At 47.5% G+C, this 18,629-nt stretch overlaps 1 protein-coding gene across 1 annotated transcript in view; it reads left to right on the plus strand.

The window, feature by feature from the left end:
- Window positions 1–18,629, plus strand: part of LOC119400664 (ecotropic viral integration site 5 ortholog) — a 230,934-nt gene that overhangs the window by 65,341 nt on the left and 146,964 nt on the right. The window contains exon 2 of the mRNA XM_037667693.2: window positions 4,955–5,103. The gene's annotated coding sequence lies outside the window, so the exon portion shown is untranslated. The remainder of the gene's footprint in view (window positions 1–4,954; window positions 5,104–18,629) is intronic.

Consider the following 18,629-nt stretch of genomic DNA (forward strand, 5'->3'; position numbering starts at 1 on the left):
TCTGAAAGCGTCAAGTCAAATTCCACCGGTTACTTGCTCCCGTTCGGCCAGCGTAATGCATTTGGACAACTTCACGTTGCAACAGTGCGTCCGCCGCGGTGGTATAGCGGTTACGGTGCTCGGCTGCTGACCCGAAGGTCGCGGGTTCGATCCCGGCCGCGGCGGTCGCATTTCGATGGAGGCGAAATGGTAGAGGCCCGTGTACTTAGATTTAGGTGCACGTTAAAGAACACCAGATGGTCGAAATTTCCGGAGCCCTCCACTACGGCGTCTCTCATAATCATATCGTGGTTTTGGGACGTTAAACCCCAGATATTATTATTATTATTATTATCACGTTGCAACAGTGTTCTAGCAGAATTCATTCATTCATTCATTCATTCATTTATACTGGTGTGGCCTCGCAGCTTTTTCTTCCGGCTGTATACCCAGACAGCAGTAGCAGCGCTAATGGCGAGTGTTCGCTTCGAAGAGAACGAAAGAAACAAAGAAAGGTGTGGGTGGGAGCCAGTACGCGTCTGTGAAGATTATGCCGCTGCCGGCGCCCATATATACCAACGCGGAGTGCCTCATGTATTCGATCGTTGCAGTAACAGTGCCGCTGGCTTTTAGCTCGGCGTCGCAAGATCTCAGCACCAGCCACTGCTCCCATCTGCGTCTCCTGCATTGCGTAAATGGCGAAGCGTTATAGACGGCTGGCCAAAAAACTCTAGCGTGTAAGTGTCTGCCGCATTGCTCAAGAACTACATATGCGCGGCATGGAAGAGCCATCGGCACTCGGTGGTCTCGGGTGGTCTCCTTCCCTCATGCAGCTATGTTGAGTGGTGTTTGGCTTCGGCGAGGCGACGATAATCGTTGCGTACAGCACGACGAAGGCCCACTGACGCGCGCATGAATCAGAGGAATCACTTGCGGTCGCGATGCTCAAATCGTTTCGCAGTCGGCCGTGTACTCCCCGGTTTCGGGCCACTGATGACTGCGGGTATAAAAACAGAAGAGAGTAAAAAAAGGAAGGTCGCGAATCTTTCGAAACCATGAATGCGTTAATGCGTTAACATTTTTTTTCAATAACCGGAGTGTCTGATGTGTTATCTTACTAATGACAAAAGCAAGGAAAGCAGGTGAGATAGGAAATGCAGGTATGTTAATTAGCCAGTTTAGAATAACCGGTATGCTACCCTGCAGAGGGGAAAGGGACGATTAATGACAGGATTATCAAACTAAATTATTGGGTTGTGCGAATATTCGAGTTTCGAATGCGAATCGAATAATACCTATCCCAACAATTCGATTCGACTTTGGAATAGCTAGTATTCGAAGTTTCGAATAATTCGACATGACGAATATCTAAAACGGGACAAAGGCCAAAGCTGTAACTTAGGGTGCGGTGAATAAATCTAACGCTAACGTCGTTGCAGCAGGTCTTTCGTTAAACCTTTCACCAATATCCCTGTTCAAAAGCGAGCGCATGTTTATTTTAAAAGAGATTAAGTCATTTCCGCACGTAAAAAGGGAAAGAAACATATGTGAAAATTGTCGAGCCCTTCACAACTTCGCGTACGCCGTAAGCGCCGCCAAACGTCCCGACTTTGGCTGCGAAACCCTCGGTGATTGGCTTCACTTGTGAAAACTTGTTCACGCTCAACAGTCGCCACTGCCGCATCGCGCCACTCGTTCAGAAACGCGCATCGTTCCGGCGCGCAGTTAAAACGCTGCTGTGAACGGGCGCCCTAAGATTTTTGAGCCCGGAGCAATAATGACAATGAAGCACAACATTACCGCTGTCAGATGAGCCGTAAACACCGTAATATCACGGCGAGAGCGGCAGAAGCCAAGTCATGTGGAACAGCTTGTGTTTCTGCATGACAATTTGTAGTCTTTCTCTTAACACAGCGCACACACACGAACACAGACAGCGCTCGTGTCGTCGTTTCCTTATTCTTCTGTGTTCGTGTGTGTGCGCTGTGTTAAGATGAAGATTTACCAACTTGCCCAAATATCCACTTTACTTGTAGTCTTTCGGTAGTCACTCACCGCGTAATGTGCTCGAGGACATGAGCAGATTTCATTTGTTCGTTCTTTCTTTCAATTTTCAACACAATCTTTTGTATTTGATATTCGGTTCGATATTCGATATTTTTGTTCACTATTCGGCGCTATTCGATTCGTATTCGATTCGAGATAAATTTTATTTGACTATTCGCACACATTATATTTGTGATGTGTAAGTGTGGGCGATGATGATCGCGTGTAAAGGCGCTGTCGTCCCTTCTCGCGTCGATGTACGCGTGCAGTGTGCGATATGGGCACTGCGCGTGCGAGCGGTTCGCTGCACAGACGCCACGCCCATGGGTTGTATAGTTGATCGCGCCCGTGGCTGATGAGAGCGGTGCCCGGGCTCAGCGTGTGGTTTCCGACTTGGCCTGCTCACTTATGCAATGGTCCATCCGACGGGGCGTTAAACGCGTCATAACGTTTATGATCGAGCGGGGGCGGTATATATAGTAAATGTGAGACGGCGCTGCGAATTCGTTGTGCTGTGCGCCTCAGTATTACGAGGGCATAAAGTAACAAACTGCGTGGAAGGCTCGTGATGTTGAGTAACTATTCGCTGTAAAGTGCACACTAATAAACTTGTACGCGGTCTGGTAGCTCTGTGTGATAGAACTGCTTCTGAGCACGAGGTCAGGTGGCAAGTTCGATTCTTGGCAGGTGGCGGCGGCTGCATTCTTTACAGAGACGAAATTCGCAAAAAAAAAAAAAAGAACACGCACGTGCGTCGTGTTTTGTAACGTCGTCAAAGTGCCCCGGGTTGTAATTGATAAACGCGTGCATCCCTCTCAAGAGTGTACCCACTTTGGGTCACGTAAGCCCTAAACCTCCCGTATTGTTCTATCACCAACGTTGAGTTGGCCCAGATCTCTGCACGGAGTTTATCGTTGCACTAATTTATATATAGTTCTAAAGTTCCCGCGCTATTATTTGTTTTTGTATATTTCTAAATTCTACCCCCACTCCGCGTTTGCTCTCGTTGGAAAAAAATACCGGTGTACTCCTATAGGTGGCGCGAAGGGAGAGGTGCTGGGTGGCGCAACACACTTGATAGCGTAATTTACGCGCTGTAACAGGCACGCGTATAATGGGGAAGGCATGCGGCGGCCACCAGCGGGAGGGCGAAGACAATGGGACGGGCAGCGCGGCCGGCACGCGTTCTCCGTCGGCGGCTCCTCTGAGGAGCCATTGTCTGTTAATGAACGCCACCTCCATCGCGTGTCTGGATTGTCCCTTCTCGCCGCTCCTGCTGTTTCGGCAACCAAGAATTTAGCCCCGTTGGCGCTTTTGTTCCTCTGCCAGTGTATAGTATACGGTGGGCCCCCTACTTCCGGTGGCTGCATGCCTCGAGGTAGATGTTAAATTGCGGAGAAAAAAAATCCATCGTGTGTATGATGATGCGCACACGTTTAAGGAACCCCCGCTGTGCTCTTGTGAAGGCCGAAATCCGCGCAGCGCCTCTCCAAATGCTCGGGACTTCCCGGGCATATAAATATATTGCACCCTGTTAGTGCTGCTTATTTAACATTTGACTCTCGGTAACCGAACCGTCTGTAACGAATTGCGTTAAAGCGTCTTTCAGTGTTCTGCTCGTACACTTATATGCCGTGGATGCTTTTTTTTTTCTTTTTTTCGTTTTGTTTTTTGTTTTGTTAAGCTGGCGATATATTCGTTCGGAGGGAGGATCCCAGCCGACACTCAGGGAAGGCTGTTCAACGTACTCGCTCACTTTCATTTTCATTTTGCGCATTATTATGGCTCGCGCATGCCTCTGAAAATATGATAAAGTATAAACTGTACTGAAAATTAAGTGTATTCCACGCGCTGTGGGAATCAGTGTAGAAGAGGCCTTCCTTGTTATCTGCGATGAACGCCGCGTTCTTGTTCAACAGGGATTGTTGCTGAGCTAGTTGGTTGATTACTTAAGAAAAAATTGGAATGGCGCAAAGAGTACAAGGACCAAGTGAAGACACGAACTGACTCCCGTGTCTGTGGCGCCCTTGTCTGTCAGTTTGTGTCTTCACTTCGTCCCCGTCCTCTTTGCGTCATCCCAATGAATTCGTTTCTGTTCATTTCTCATTTGTTGGCCGCACCGCTGGGTGAAGTTGGACACATTTTCACTGGAAAGCGCCCCGCGCTCAGCGCAAAATTGTGGCGCTCCGTTTCACCGCAGACACATTCGAAAGAAAGTCAGCCTGTCGCAAGCACCGAGCGGAATTTCACATGCGCGAAGTGTTTCTCCGCGTAATCGTTTGCACCCATAAACGGGCAGCTGTTTCATCACTGCGAAGCGACGCGGCCCGGCTTCGCGTTTATGAGCAACTGCACTCGTGGTGCAACATATATTCTTTGCTGCCTGGCTTCGATGTATATTGAAAATACGTTCCTGCTGCTCGAGACACTTCTTCTATGCCTCATCTTCTCACCCACTTCAACTCTTTCGGTTGGTATTGGCACTCACATTTGCGCGGTGTGTATGCCCCCGTCTGCCCCGGTGGTCCGGCTTGGATTTTGGGAGGGTGGGGGTTGAACACTCCCTACCCCCTAAATTTCAGGTCAGGTATATATATATATATATATATATATATATATATATATATATATATATATATATATATATATATATATATATATATATATATATATATATATATATATATATATATATACACGCACTCACGAGCATAGGTCGCAATAAAAAGCTTTTGTTGTATTGCACCTCGCACCTTGCATGTGTCCGCGTTTCTCTTGTGTTCTTGCCTTTGAAATAGAGAAAGGTAAATGTGTTTTCTTTCACCTGATAGTGACGCGAGATGTCGAAAATTACGTGTTCTCTGCACTTACGTTCGCGTCACAGTTGCAACTTATTTAATCTGCAATCTTCTGTTTTCTGCCCTCGTAGCGTGCAGGGGCACCCCGCCATCCTGACCGTGACCGGCCTCCTATGCTGCTGTCTGGCGCTGTCGAGCCGAGATGACGGCGCACGGCCCCTAGGCTGCTGTAGCCCCGTCAGTTCTGCGTTCGCGTGCTTGCGAGCCGCCAGGAAGCACCGTGAGTAGCGCGCTTCTTCGTTCTCGCGAGCTTTCGTTCCAGGCGTTGCGGATGCGTACTACGTACCAAGCTTGTGCAGGCTGTCCCGGCCACTGTACCTCAAATCAACTGCATGCCCACAGCACAATGGTGACTCGCTCTGCAGCAAGCAGTTTGCGCAACCAACTCTATGCGCTACAAGCTATAGAGTTGGTTTTATTCAAATTGCGGATGCAAATGTAGGGCCACTTCACACGAAGGTTCGCCGTCGCCGCGATGTTCGGTATAAAGGCCAAGTGTGATGAGATCCAACGGCGCCCCGCGCGCGGTCTGTATGCGTGCTAGAGGAAGCGTACACGACAGCGGAGCCTTCGCGCATTCTTCCCACGAAGTTTGATACGCTGGGGGCATTTTATAATAAATTACGTCGTTCATGCACACCATTCTTACCCCTCAACACTTTCAGGACGACATTGTGTTTTGTCAGCTTCAACTGAGATACTGAGTTTGAGTTTATTCATCCACATGGCAGGTACACAAGATGAGAGTATACGTATACAAAAGTGGTTCGGTGTGACGGGAGAGAAAACTGCGTTTCGAGACTTGACTGGCCAAATCAACCGGAAAGCTAAACTTTAAAAAATTGAATCGCCAATGGAACCAAGTTGAATCACCTTCCTACTGCTATTTTACAATCGCGTCCGATTGTCCCATGTAGGCATAAGTCTCAGCTAAGTTCTTGTCGGTTATGCTGAGCATGATAGCACGGATTTTCTCGCTGCCGCGTGAAGCCCTGATTGTATAATTAAATTATTTTAACCTAACCTTTTTAATCAAACGTTTATTTAATGTGCCCAGGAACAACCGTAAGGTCTTTGTACTGGCGCACACACACACACACACACACACAAAAAAACAAAGGAAACATTCATAATAAAATATCAGGGATAAAAAACGTTACAAAATTGCACATATACAACTATGCGCAGGCAGAAAAAAAATATCAACAGTGTACAAGGCTATGTAAGTACAGTGCAAAGCTCGGAGCAGAACAACGACTGGGAGCTGTGAAAAACATCGAGCTCCATAAAGTAAGCATTGTAAAGACGTTGTATCCTGCCAATGGTCGAATGTTCACAGAGGCAGGCGGTTACATGAAAAGGTCTATTCTCTCTGGTCAGCTTACGTGGAATTCGGAAATTAAGACAGTTGAGCAGTACAGGGCAGGATATGATACCATGCACAAGCTTGTAAAGAAATAACAGATCAGCGCGATTTCGTCGGCAGCAAAGTGATGGCAATGATAATAATCCAGCAGCGTTAGAACGAGATCCAGAGTCATTTCTAGCGAACGATGGTTGTAAATGCTTGGGAATTTTTTCTGGACTCGCTCAATGGCGTTGCTGCTGGAATTAGGAATGCCATTCCAGATCACAGATGCATACTCTAGTTGAGGAAGACATAGCGCGGTGTACAATTTTCGGAAGGGCACAGGAGAACGGAATTCTCTAGACATTCTGCAAACACAGCCTAGGGTGCGAAGACCCCGCAAAACAACACGCTTAGCGTGAGCAGAAAAGTGTAAGGTGCTATCAAAAAGAACACCTAGATCATTGATCTCACATACCTTACACAACGACACAGAATTGACAGAATATAAAAATGGCACACTAGATGTTTTTCGAGTGAAACTCATTACCTTGGTTTTTGAAATATTTAGGGAGAGGTTATTGCTCTTGCACCATTCAGAAAAAGAACACAAATCAGATTGCAGCAAGCGACAATCGATAACTGAATGAATTTCCTTAAATATCTTTATGTCATCGGCATACAAAAGGAAAGAAGAATTCCGAATGACAGAAGAAACATCATTAACATAAATTAAAAAGAGGAGTGGGCCCAGTACCGACCCTTGAGGAACCCCACTAGTAGCTTTATACAAAGAGGACGTTTGGCCATTAACGGCAACGTAACATAATCTATCAAGAAGATAGCTATGGAGGAGATTCACAATTGAAGAATCAACATCAAAGTGTGCAAGTTTATCCACAAGCAGCGAATGGCTGACAACATCAAAAGCTTTGCTAAGGTCACAGTAAATAGTGTCAACCTGTCCTCTCTGCGAAATAGGCGTGGAGACTTGCATCATGAAACTGGCAAGATTAGTGACAGTTGAGCGGCCAGCGAGAAACCCATGCTGATTCACAATCAATGAATTTTTTACATCAAAAGACAATATTTTGTGAAGAGCAAGCTCAAAGATTTTGGATGCGGCACAAAGAAGGGAAATAGGGCGGTAGTTCGATACGTCACTTTTACAGCCAGACTTAAACACTGGGAAAACACGAGCAGTTTTCCACATGCTAGGAAACGTTGAAGCATGCAGACACTTATTAAATATGGTAGTCAATACTGGGACAAGTATACTGCCATAGGCTTTTAGTATAATAATAATAATAATAATAATAATAATAATAATAATAATAATAATAATAATAATATAATAATAATAATAATAATAATAATATAATAATAATAATGAATGAATGAATGAATGAATGAATGCAGAACTTTATTTTTCCCTGGTTAGGAAGGTTTTTTTGTGGGGAAAGAACTATTTGGCCATCATAGGAGTCAGTGAGTCGGCACGATGTTTGTTTTCTTCCGCTACGATCTGTGCATTGCCGTTGCGCCTTCTGAACCGAGTCTCGCTTGCATCTGCTTTGTTTCGCCCTTGAAGAAACTGGGCTCCGCTAGCGATCGTCGTCTCTTCATGTGACAAACCTTAAGTACACCCTGTTTATTTATTTATTTATTAAGCGCGGAGCACTTTAGGAGCCCAGGCTGTCGTATGCTTTCGTATGCTGTCGACGTTTGGTGTAACGCAGGCAAAATCACGTATAAAAATAAAAAAAAAGTGGAAGCGAGCGAGAAATAGAAAGAGAGAGAGAAATAGAAAAGATAGGAAGAAAAATCGAAATAAAGAAAGAAAGGAAGACGTAAAAAAACGTAAAAAAGAAAAAGAAAGAAAGAGAAACCGAAGAGAAACAACGAAGACTGCCCAGCTCCGCACTTCCTTCACGCTTGGCACCCCTAGTGCGAAGATGCCTAAAGTTTTTATTTATTTATTTATTTATTTATTTATTTATTTTCTATGAAAGCAAGCGTGACACCTATGAGCGTGCCGATATTTAGTTGAAGTTCCATAAAAGTTGAACAAAATTTGATTAATGTTGTGTTCTGCGCGATGGATTGGTACCAACTATAGCCTTACTTGCTAAATTTTTGAAAAGCGCGCGAACAAACAAACAAAAGTACGTTAAGCCTACGACTGACTGTACAATGTTGTTTTGAGCGCGCCTCTTTGGCATCCCTGCCGATATTTGCACTCTGCTACCCGCCCTCTTTATTCCTGCACTTTTTTTTCCGATGGTAGAAGTGGAAATTGTGCCATTTGGTCGTGATTAATTCATCCGCAAAAAAACAAAACAAAAAAAAAACATTTTTTTTTCTACGCTGTAGACTGATACATGGACGACAGAAAAGCATACAGAGAACGCGTTGACTCGCAACTGAACCTACATCGCACAAAGCGCGCGCGCCAGAAGGGAAATGCAGATGTTGAAAAGGGGAAAAACAAGAAAAACACCGCAAAACAAGGTAATCTGCTTGGCGCTTGGCTTTCGCACTTTATGCAATATGCTTTCAGTAGCGAGTGAGCGCTGTCTGTCTGTCTGTCTGTCTGTCTGTCTGTCTGTCTGTCTGTGTGTGTGCGTGTGTGGTGTGTGTGTGTGTGTGTGTGTGTGTGTGTGTGTGTGTGTGTGTGTGTGTGTGTGTGTGTGTGTGTGTTTTCGGTCATCCATACAACAAGTACCAAAATTTAAAAAGCAAACGAAGTTCGTGGGGCGGGGTGTAGGGGGGCACCTTTACAAACGAGAGCCACTGCCTTGCAAGTTTCCAGACAGCCACTAAAGAAATTTTTATGGTTGAGCGAATATTCGAAATTTCCAATACGTGTGGAAGATTTTCTCTTATTCGAAGCATATTCGTTTCGAAAGATTCATATGTTGATCAAGGCACAATATACAATCAAAGGCGAATATTCGAACGAATTCGAATATGCAAACAAGTAACGACTTACGAATGCTACGCACCCTTATTTTTTAATTAAATCGCTAATACGTAGCCGTTTAAAGCCTAGTGCTGTTAAAACGCACCTCCATAAGGGGTATTCAGACGGGGGAGGAATGCTCGGGGGAGACGGGGGGGTTGCGGATCACGTGACCACGACGTCACGGATTAGCGAGTGGGCGTGACCCCCCCGCGCCTCCTCGGAGGAGACGGGGACGTTTTCCCCGAAAGGACAAACAATCCCCCGGCGGTGGGGGATGTGGCGGAATTTCTGGCTCTTGTTTGGCCACATTGTTGCACTTGCTCCTGCAGAGAGCGGCAGTGGGTGTCCAGTCTGCAGTTGGGGTCATCTGTAGCTGGGGTCATCGTCGTCGGCAGCTGGTGAAACGGGCGGTACAAGCCACAGGAGTAGTCTGGTAACACTGGTCTCCCCCTCCGTTCGCCCCGTCCGTGTGAGTGGGGGGCATTTGTGGCGACTTCTCCTCGCGAGTTGACGTCACTAGGCTCCGCCTTTACCCCCCGAGCATTTCTCCCCCGTCTGAATACCCCTATAGAGCCGAACGTTTTCTCTGTCGTAGTGATGCGTCCCATGCGTACCGGTTGGCGCGTGTGATTTGTCGCATAATAGTTAACTGCGCCCCTGAACTCGTGGTATGGCCGACGCCCCAATGTCCTGCAAGACGCCTTCCGTCTTTTCGGAAACTGCAGAGAAAGGCCTATCAATGATTCCGACTTCGACGCCAGTGCGCATGCGGCAATGCCGCTACAGATAAACACCGCAAAGGACGAAACGGCTACCTACGAACGCGCGAGCGCGGCACAGCCCTCTCACGGCAACATCTACTTAAGCCATCTGCTCGGCGGCGCGTGTGGCACAGCGCTGTTGTAAGCGTACTGCACGCTTTTGATAAGCGACGATCGAAACGTATACCGCGCCGTCATTCGCTGCCGCCCCCTTCCTTGTGCGGGACCGCGGAGAGCGGAATGCGCACCGGTCACGGGAACGAAATCAGCTTGCCCTCGCCGCGCTGAACCACCAAGATGCTCGCCGCAGCCGTGGCACTGTGCACCGCAGGAGAGGAGCGAGGGCGAAGAGAATTCCAATAGTAAGCGCGCGAGCACGGTACAGCAAGCGCCTCGACAGTGACGGCGTGAGCAGGCGACGTGCTGCACGCAACTAGAGGATTTTCTCCATGCGGCAGCAGGTATACCGCGTTTAAACAGCACCGCTTTTCGCTTATAGCAGATCGTTGTACAGATGCGCGCGACATGGGCATCGGGATTAGCCGGACGAGTCGTCCGTCCACTCTGCCGCCATTTCAGCGCTGTGCGTGCTCCCTGTCATAGTTTCTAAATCTTCCTTAAATCGCCACCGCATGGTATCGAATGGTAATGCGAGAGAGCCGGAATTTCTTTCACACTTTAGTAAAATATAAGTAAAGGCCTTGTGGTGGGTACTTTTAGCCAACACTTATGCTGTGGCATTGCATTTATTTCTTTAGCGGCGGCGCACATCAAGAGGTGCAACTTTGTACTTCGCGGTCATTGCATACTGCAGTTCAGTGCCATACCAGCAGTTATGCAGCGTTCCCCGCAATTGGCGATGTTTTATTGTAGTCACGCATGGTGCGCGCATTGTCTGCGTGTTCCGTTTCAGCCTTATCTCCCGCACGCCCATGTCAAACTGGAGCTGTTTCTTTTTCACCAAACTTTATTCCGCAGCTCTCTTATACATCGTATGAGGCACTTTCGAGGTCTATAAACAGATACAATAAAGTAACAGTAAAAAATCTTAACCAGACAACATTTAAATACCCGCAGAAAGGAAAGGCGATGTGCGAGCATCGCATTGCCTACTGCCACCTCAATTCCAAGGGAGGGGCTATTTTTCACTTTCAGGTGTGTTGCTACAGCTCGTACAGGGTGTTCACCATGTGAGCATGCCAAGCAGTTAACTCGCTTGCACGATAATTTGTAATGAGCGCGTTGCCAAAAGTATCCTCGTTGTGTTGCATCCTAATGACAGGTGGTTTCGTTAATTTGTTTTAAAAGAGTAATCAATGCTACTGTTACGTCTCGTTTTACAATATTTTAAGGATGTACCCGTATTAGATATTCGATTAGATAATTCAGGTGCAGTTTTGCGCCTGCCTTATTCGCGTTCGATTCGCATACGGAAATTTCAAAAGTCGCGCACATTCCTAGAAAATTTTGGTCGACGGGTTTCACACTGGAAACCAGCCTGTTTAACTTCGCTCGATCGAAGAGGTCTACACCATTCGCGTATAACAGTCTCATCGATATGTAGTTCATCGAATGCCTCCTCTTTAAGTAAACAATTCATGCATGACGGGTGGCTCAATGTATTAGCCTACTGCATGCGGTGCATTTTGGAAAGGCGCGCACGTTCACAAACGTATCGGCGAAAACAGTCGTACAAGAAATCGTCGAGGCCGTACTGTAGTAAAATACCACTTGAGCGAACGTCATTTAAACGAGCTGTTTAATTGTGTGTGTGTGTTTTTTTTTTATCCCCCAAAGAAGTGCCATTGAACCCAGTGCTAACTCACTTCGCTTTAACGAATTTCAGTGCATAGCACATTCGAGTTCTACGAACATATTCCGTGACACCATCCGACGGCTCCCAGGCCATGTTGATCACTTTAGCGAGTACAACCGCACTTTTTGTAGCATAGTTTTACCGTGACCTTCGCGATCAGCTCCGCCAATGACCCGTTACCGGAGCTAATCGCGGAGGCCACAATTTTACATTGACAGCGGCACTTCATTACCACGTGACGAAACGTTGGCCCCAATCGGCCTTGAACTCGATTGGCTGCCTACATATTTTTGAAGCCAGCCGGAGCCATATCCGCAGCGACAACTGCAGGTATGAGTGCCATACGGGAGCTCATGTCTCTGGTCAAAAAACTGAAATGTTTTGCATAGAAGTACTGATGCGCTTGGAGAAACCGAAGTCGTTTTCTGCTCAAGGAAATGTTGTGCCGGAGAAGGTTCATGAGAGCTTGGACACAGTAACTGAATTCGTGACCACACTGCAGTCTTAAAAGCGCGGCTGCAGCAAAAGATTGCTGCATTCTTCACAAGATCCTCAATAAGCACAATTTCACATGCAAATGAACAGCATCACAGCTAAATGGGTTGAAGCTTCCATTCAACAGCTGATGTTTCCTTCAGTTTGTGATAGCAAACTACAACATAGCTGTTTCAGTTCAGCGAACTTTCACTTTAACAAACTTTTTCTTCCCATCAAGTTCGTTCAAGTGAAATTTTACTGTGTAGTGCAGTTAGTTTCTCAAGAAGTCATCAGTTTCAGACGCATGACGTGGTTTTAACGTATGGCATCATTTCTCAGGGAGAGGCGCACTAGAGCTGTGCACGGGCCGTATTTCTTTCTTTCTTTCTTTCTTTCTTTCTTTTCTTTCTTCTTTCTTTCTTTCTTTCTTTCTTTCTTTCTTTCTTTCTTTCTTTCTTTCTTTCTTTCTTTCTTTCTTTCTTTCTTTCTTTCTTTCTTTCTTTCTTTCTGTGCAAGTACAGAAAATGGAGCGAAGGCAAAAGGCTTAAAAGCCTGACAAAGGGCCTTTGCTCCAGGTGCAGTGAGGCACGGAGGCCGTCATAAGCACTTTGCAGGATACAAATAATAGGAATGAAAGAAAAAATAAAAAAGGTACATGTGCAAAATAATGTAACAAATACAGCAATATTAAAGCATTATTTCTAGTATGGAAATGTATACACTACAATCGTAATGTTCAACATACCAATTTGACATTAGTTGCGAGTGCTCATCGCAATTCCGAGCCCGAGCCCATCCCGGGCCCGCTGACTTTGTCGAAGGCCCGCCCGAGCCCGACGGCAAAGGGCTGCGAGCCCGCCCGGCCCGGCCCGGCCCGACGTACGATAACACAATCCCGGGCCCAGCCCGGCCCGGCTTTTTGAAAGTTCGCTGCGAAAACAAAACATCGTTTTCCGGTAATTTGGCATTTTATTGAGCATATCGAATATGATCAAACGACACACGACGAACAGTCTCTAATAGAGACTGTTCGCTGCACTTTTTCTATACAAGTAGACGGCCTCATGCCAGCAACAATGGAGTTCGCTCGCCAAACCCGTCACGTGTATGGGGTATGCCCATGCAAGCGTCAGCTTGCACGAAGGCGATCTACGTCGGGTCGCTCGTCGCTGTCGCGTGCATTTTCACTCATATGTGATTTGGCCTTAAATTTAACGCGAACAGTCGCGTGGCGCCGTCACTAGCTCAGGTGGTGTTACTTCACTGTTTGTCGAAGTGCAACAGAGGCAGTGCTTTACCTGCTCCCCTTTTGCTTAAAGTAGTGAATGGAAAGGAAAAGCGGTAAAGGGCGGTCGCGGAAAAGGCGCTGTATGCGTGCTGGAAAACAATTCGCGCTCATTCTCTATTCGCAATGCCCACGAACTATAGGTGGCGCGCCGTGCTTTTCAAGATGGCGCCAGGAGGAGGGTCAACCCGTTCGTTAGCATAGGAACAGATAGGACGTGCGAACCGTGCCACTTTCACCGGATGAAGTCACGAGCTGCACTGAAATGAATATGAGACTAAAATACTTTCCCAAACCATGGAAAGTGCTAAGTACTCGCCACCTAATTATTTGCTGCGAAGTGAAAGGTTATATTTCAGCTCCGTTATCGTGCATAATGATGCTTTGCGAAATCCTGTGCGTGCTATATACATGAACATGTATGAACTAGAATTGACGTATGAGCTGAACGGCACTCCGAGGTAGTACGTACCGAGCCTGCCTGACGGATTTGCCGCAGTAGTAGGCCGCCAGCGAGTAGCGCCATCGCTGCTGCGCGTGATGATGGCTTGCAAACATAAAAGTGTTCTGTGATAATACCCCGTCGTCATTGCTTGCGCAGTCGGAAACGCGGAGTTACGTCTTCAACGGAACACAAGCATTTAACATGCCATTCAGTAGCGCTTGTGTCACAGCCATGCTGAGACTCTAGCCGTGTGTACTTCACTCGCATGTTGCAGGTTCGATCAGCACGATCGAAACATGAATATCGAAAAGAACGCACACGTATGCTTTTCGCAACGTCGAAGAAGTTCGCCGTGAGGCGTGGATTGTGGCAGTGACTGCACGTTCCATCGCTCTAACCATTTCGCTTCGCTGGTCGAGCTCGAGCGTGTTGGCGGCATGCGGCGCTCCATAATATCCACAATAATTGTGATACATGCAATGCACAAGAGGAACAATGCTTTTATTTTGATCTCGCTCAAGGATATTATACATTAAATACAATCAAAGTGACTTACGAGCGTGAAAGAACATTAGCGCTCGAGGGGACGTGAAGTGCAACTCGCTCCTCGTGAGTTAGCAGCTGGTGGTTCATCGTCGCTGTCACTCTCGGTGCTTTCACAGTCTTCTACGTCCAGTGAAAAATCCTCGTCCTCAAGATGGTTTCTTTCAACATCACTGCTGAAAGCAATCTGAAGAATTTCCTCCGCCGAACGACTTCGACCACTCCGCGTCACCACGTTTACAATTACAGAGACGTCTGGGCGCGGAGAACGTTTTGCTCTCAGACCGGTCAACAAGCAAATCGCTTGCAGTGTGCTGCCACCTATCAACAAACGTACAAAAACAAGAGGCGCAGCGGTGGCTATGAAACCCAACACACTGGCGAAGGACGGCGTGGATGGAAAGCGTTCGCTCCATGAAAGGCGTCGAGCAGACGCGTCCTCGAATGATTGAAACGTCGCTCGCACGATTCGTAACAGCGCTTTGCTGACAAAGGATAGAGGCCCTATTTTCATGTATTGCCAACTTGAGATCGCTCAGTTATACATGAGGCTGAGCACATCGCGAGCTCGCGCGACCTCCATTCCGCGTACAGTGTTTGGGACTCATGCACTACAAGAAACACTGACCAATTATATATGCAAGTAAAACAGGGTGAGCTTCAACTGAATATGTCAGACGATAACATTTAACTTACCTACGTGGCTACAGAAAGCCTCGCGAAGCTGATAGTATGCGTACACTGTGGGCTAGCATTGAAAGCGCGAGTTGCCACGTATTTTCACGAAAACTTCGCGTCTCGCAAGAACGAATCAGATTTCTCGTGTCGCGGAGGGCCCGGTTTATTCACTGATGCAGGGAACATGCAAAGTCGTAGTGTTCCTTTCTTGCCAACGCGTTAACACTGAGGCTAGCACAGCCGAACAAGGAAGCGACTGCATAGTGCCGCCATTTTGTCGTCTACTAACCCTCCTCGAGAGGACGCTCCTGAATTCCGCTCGGTGGCGCGACAGTCTATGGGCATTGCGAATATTTCGGGCTTGAGTCGGGCTTCGCGCAGGGCCCGAGCCCGGCCCGATAATACTCAAAGTAGCCCGAGCCCGGCCCGGGCCCGAGGTGAAAATACGTCGGCCCGCCCGAGCCCGGCCCGCGGGCCGGGTCGGGCTCGGGCTTTCGGGCTACCCGGAGCCCGTGCACACTTCTAAGGCGCACAACATACATTGGTTTGTTCTAATGGCAACAGTTGCCTTACAATGTTGCGTCATACCATAGCTACACAATTTCTTGGGTCTTGTCGGGATGCTGGCTGAAGTATTAATTTCTCTATACGATGCTTATCAGCTGTATAGGCAATGAACGGCGCCACGACTTGTGGTGAAGTTGGCAAGACGCCATCTCCTCTACAGCACTCCGTCGTCTGAGGTTGCTTGAAGATACTTCCAGTGCCCCCAACAGCCTTTCTTTCCGGAGCTCCTGCTTTTTTGCCTCCAGGAAAGAGTCCCATTATCGATGTGATGAGTTCGGAGCTTGTTTTCCCCCTGAAGTTATAGTCGAATGCCCTCAAAATGTAGCGGCTGCATGCTCGTACTTGGTCGTGATGGCTGCAGTCGTTTAGACCCAACGGCCAGAACCAGTGCCGTGTCAAGCAGACATTTTATCGTCAGAACCATGCTCTTCACCACGATTCGTGTGCGTCGTGGCTTCATTTTAGTGAACGTAAAGAAGCCGGCGTTCGGTCTGTTTGCGGTTGACCAGAGTGCAAACGTTGCCGTTCGGAGGGCTTTGCGTGAGTTTGTCGTTACCCTGCAGACGGCACGACCTTTCGCTCCTTACGATGCGTTTGTGCACGCGGACCTTGTGTTTATGCGCGAGGCCCGCTATTGCTGGTGCGCGCAGTGTGCGTACTCATGTAGTACTTTAGCATGTACTGTATAGATGCGCCGTTCTCTACTACGTTGATTGCTCGCACGGAGGCGGCGGCTGTGCGTGCCGCAGAGCGATTGACGGCACGCTGGAGGCTCGGCGAGCATGTCTTTCTAGCCAGCGCGCTTGCGCGGGCTTCTTCTTTACTGGCTTAGTTTTTCTGTCCTATCTATCCTGTTCCCGTTTTGGCAAGACGGTAGCCTTATTATCTTTCCTTCGGAACGGCGCTGTGAGGAAGAAGCTTCCTGGAAAGAAAGAGACGAGTTAATCATCGCCACCTGTTTCGCGCTGCCATGGCGCTTATTACGCAGAACAAGATGGCGCGTCTGCGGTGCATCGCATTTTGGTGCCGCGAAGGAGATGCTCTTTTGGGAGCAACCGGGCGGAGAGAATCCCGCTTCGGCCCTTCTCTTTGTTTCTCCTCCGGTGCGAGATTCGCTCGCAGTATTTGAAGACGCACGGGTCGCGCCGTAATGTATGAAGCCGCGGCCGTTCCCATATATGTGGATTGGGGGCGCAGTGGCTTTATTCGTTCGGCAGCTCCCTGGAAAAGACGCGAGCGAGAGACTACTTGGCGGCGTTCGTGAGGAGTTGCATGTAGCTGCAATCAAAACCACTTCCTTGAACCCTTCGCTCGCGTTATCTTGAGCGTTTTTAACGGTGTTCCACTCACTGGTACGTTACGCTTCATCTCTAAGCGGCATTACAAGTGAAACTTTGCATGTCTATTTTGTTTTTTATGTCTGATGTATTTGCGCTGTGGAACATGGAACATAAAGGCACGTGCCCTATATGTTTTCAACCTCACCCTCCTTTTTTTCTGTTCTCATTGCTTGTTGCCCCGCCACGGTGGTCTAGTGATTATGGCGCTCGACTGCTGACCCGAAGGTCGCGGGATCAAATCCCGGCCGCGGCGGCTGCATTTTCGATGGAGGCGAAAATGTGCGAGGCCCGTGTACTTAGATTTAGGTGCACGTTAAAGAACCCCAGGTGGTCAAAATTTCCGGAGCCCTCCACTACGGCGTCTCTCATAATCATATCGTGGTTTTGGGACGTTAAACCCCAGATATTATTATTATTATTCTCATTGCTTGTTAAAGTGGCTGCTTTGTTGTCTGCGCTGTCAAAGGCGTTCTGTCGGTGCTCTATATTGCACACACTGTGAAAAGGGCTACACTTCTTTTTTGTTTTTGGCTGTGTTATATTGAACTAGAATATAGTTCACTAAATATGTTGTATGTTTTTATTTTTTACACAGATGAGTGCTCCGCGCGTGGTAGCGAATTACATAATTTCCGTCAGGACTGATTTCATGTCACATCAAATTTTCCTTCATACTTGAAGAGGCGCGAAAAGACAACCACAGAAGAAGGAACCAACTCTCCCAACTTTCCGTTGTGCTGAGCTTTTCCTTCGTGCGACAGTATAATGTTACCGGTACGCCGGCGATATGTACTTGTTGCCAACATTTACAACGTCATCATAAGTTGAAGGGGAGAAAGAAAAAAATTCAGCGGAAGTGCTGCGAGGTAAAACAGAACGGGAAATCTAGTTTGGATACACATGCACTGGTGAACGGTGGATGGGGAGGCAGCGAGATCAGGCAGAGATATAGAGACACAGGGAGCGCGGACGCCATCACAGCATGCCACTTTTACCACACGCCATCACACCACGGTATCTCGCCCTCAACTATGACGACTTATGAAACTGACATTCGAAAATAATTTGCTCTCACGACGGTCGTAATCAACGCGAGCTATCGCAATTGCGAGTGGTCGTCTCTGTACACTGTTTAGCGAAGACAGTCACGCATGTAGTGTTGAATGATCTCCTCGACATCACAGTCATCACATGAAAACGCTGCCGGCTACTCCGATTCGAAAATCAGAAGCCACTTCAGCCGACTGGTCCCGCATCGGCAGTGTCCATTTGGGATGCGAAGGCAGAGATCAAGAGGCCCAATGATACAGCCGGTTGTTTTGAAAATTCAGGTCATACGTCACATTCAGAAGGTCATATCTCGGGCGAACACTTGTTTTGTAGCGGTAACAGCGTATCGCTGGCCACTACGCAGTGCTATATTGTCTCTTGAATGAAAAGGTGTCATGGAATGACATGAGTTTTAAGGCTATCATACGGCTCATAAACCGCGTTTACGTGAATGCGACAATGCCGAATCTT

This window comes from Rhipicephalus sanguineus, chromosome 1 (assembly GCF_013339695.2).
Source record: "Rhipicephalus sanguineus isolate Rsan-2018 chromosome 1, BIME_Rsan_1.4, whole genome shotgun sequence".
Classification (NCBI taxonomy): domain Eukaryota; kingdom Metazoa; phylum Arthropoda; class Arachnida; order Ixodida; family Ixodidae; genus Rhipicephalus; species Rhipicephalus sanguineus.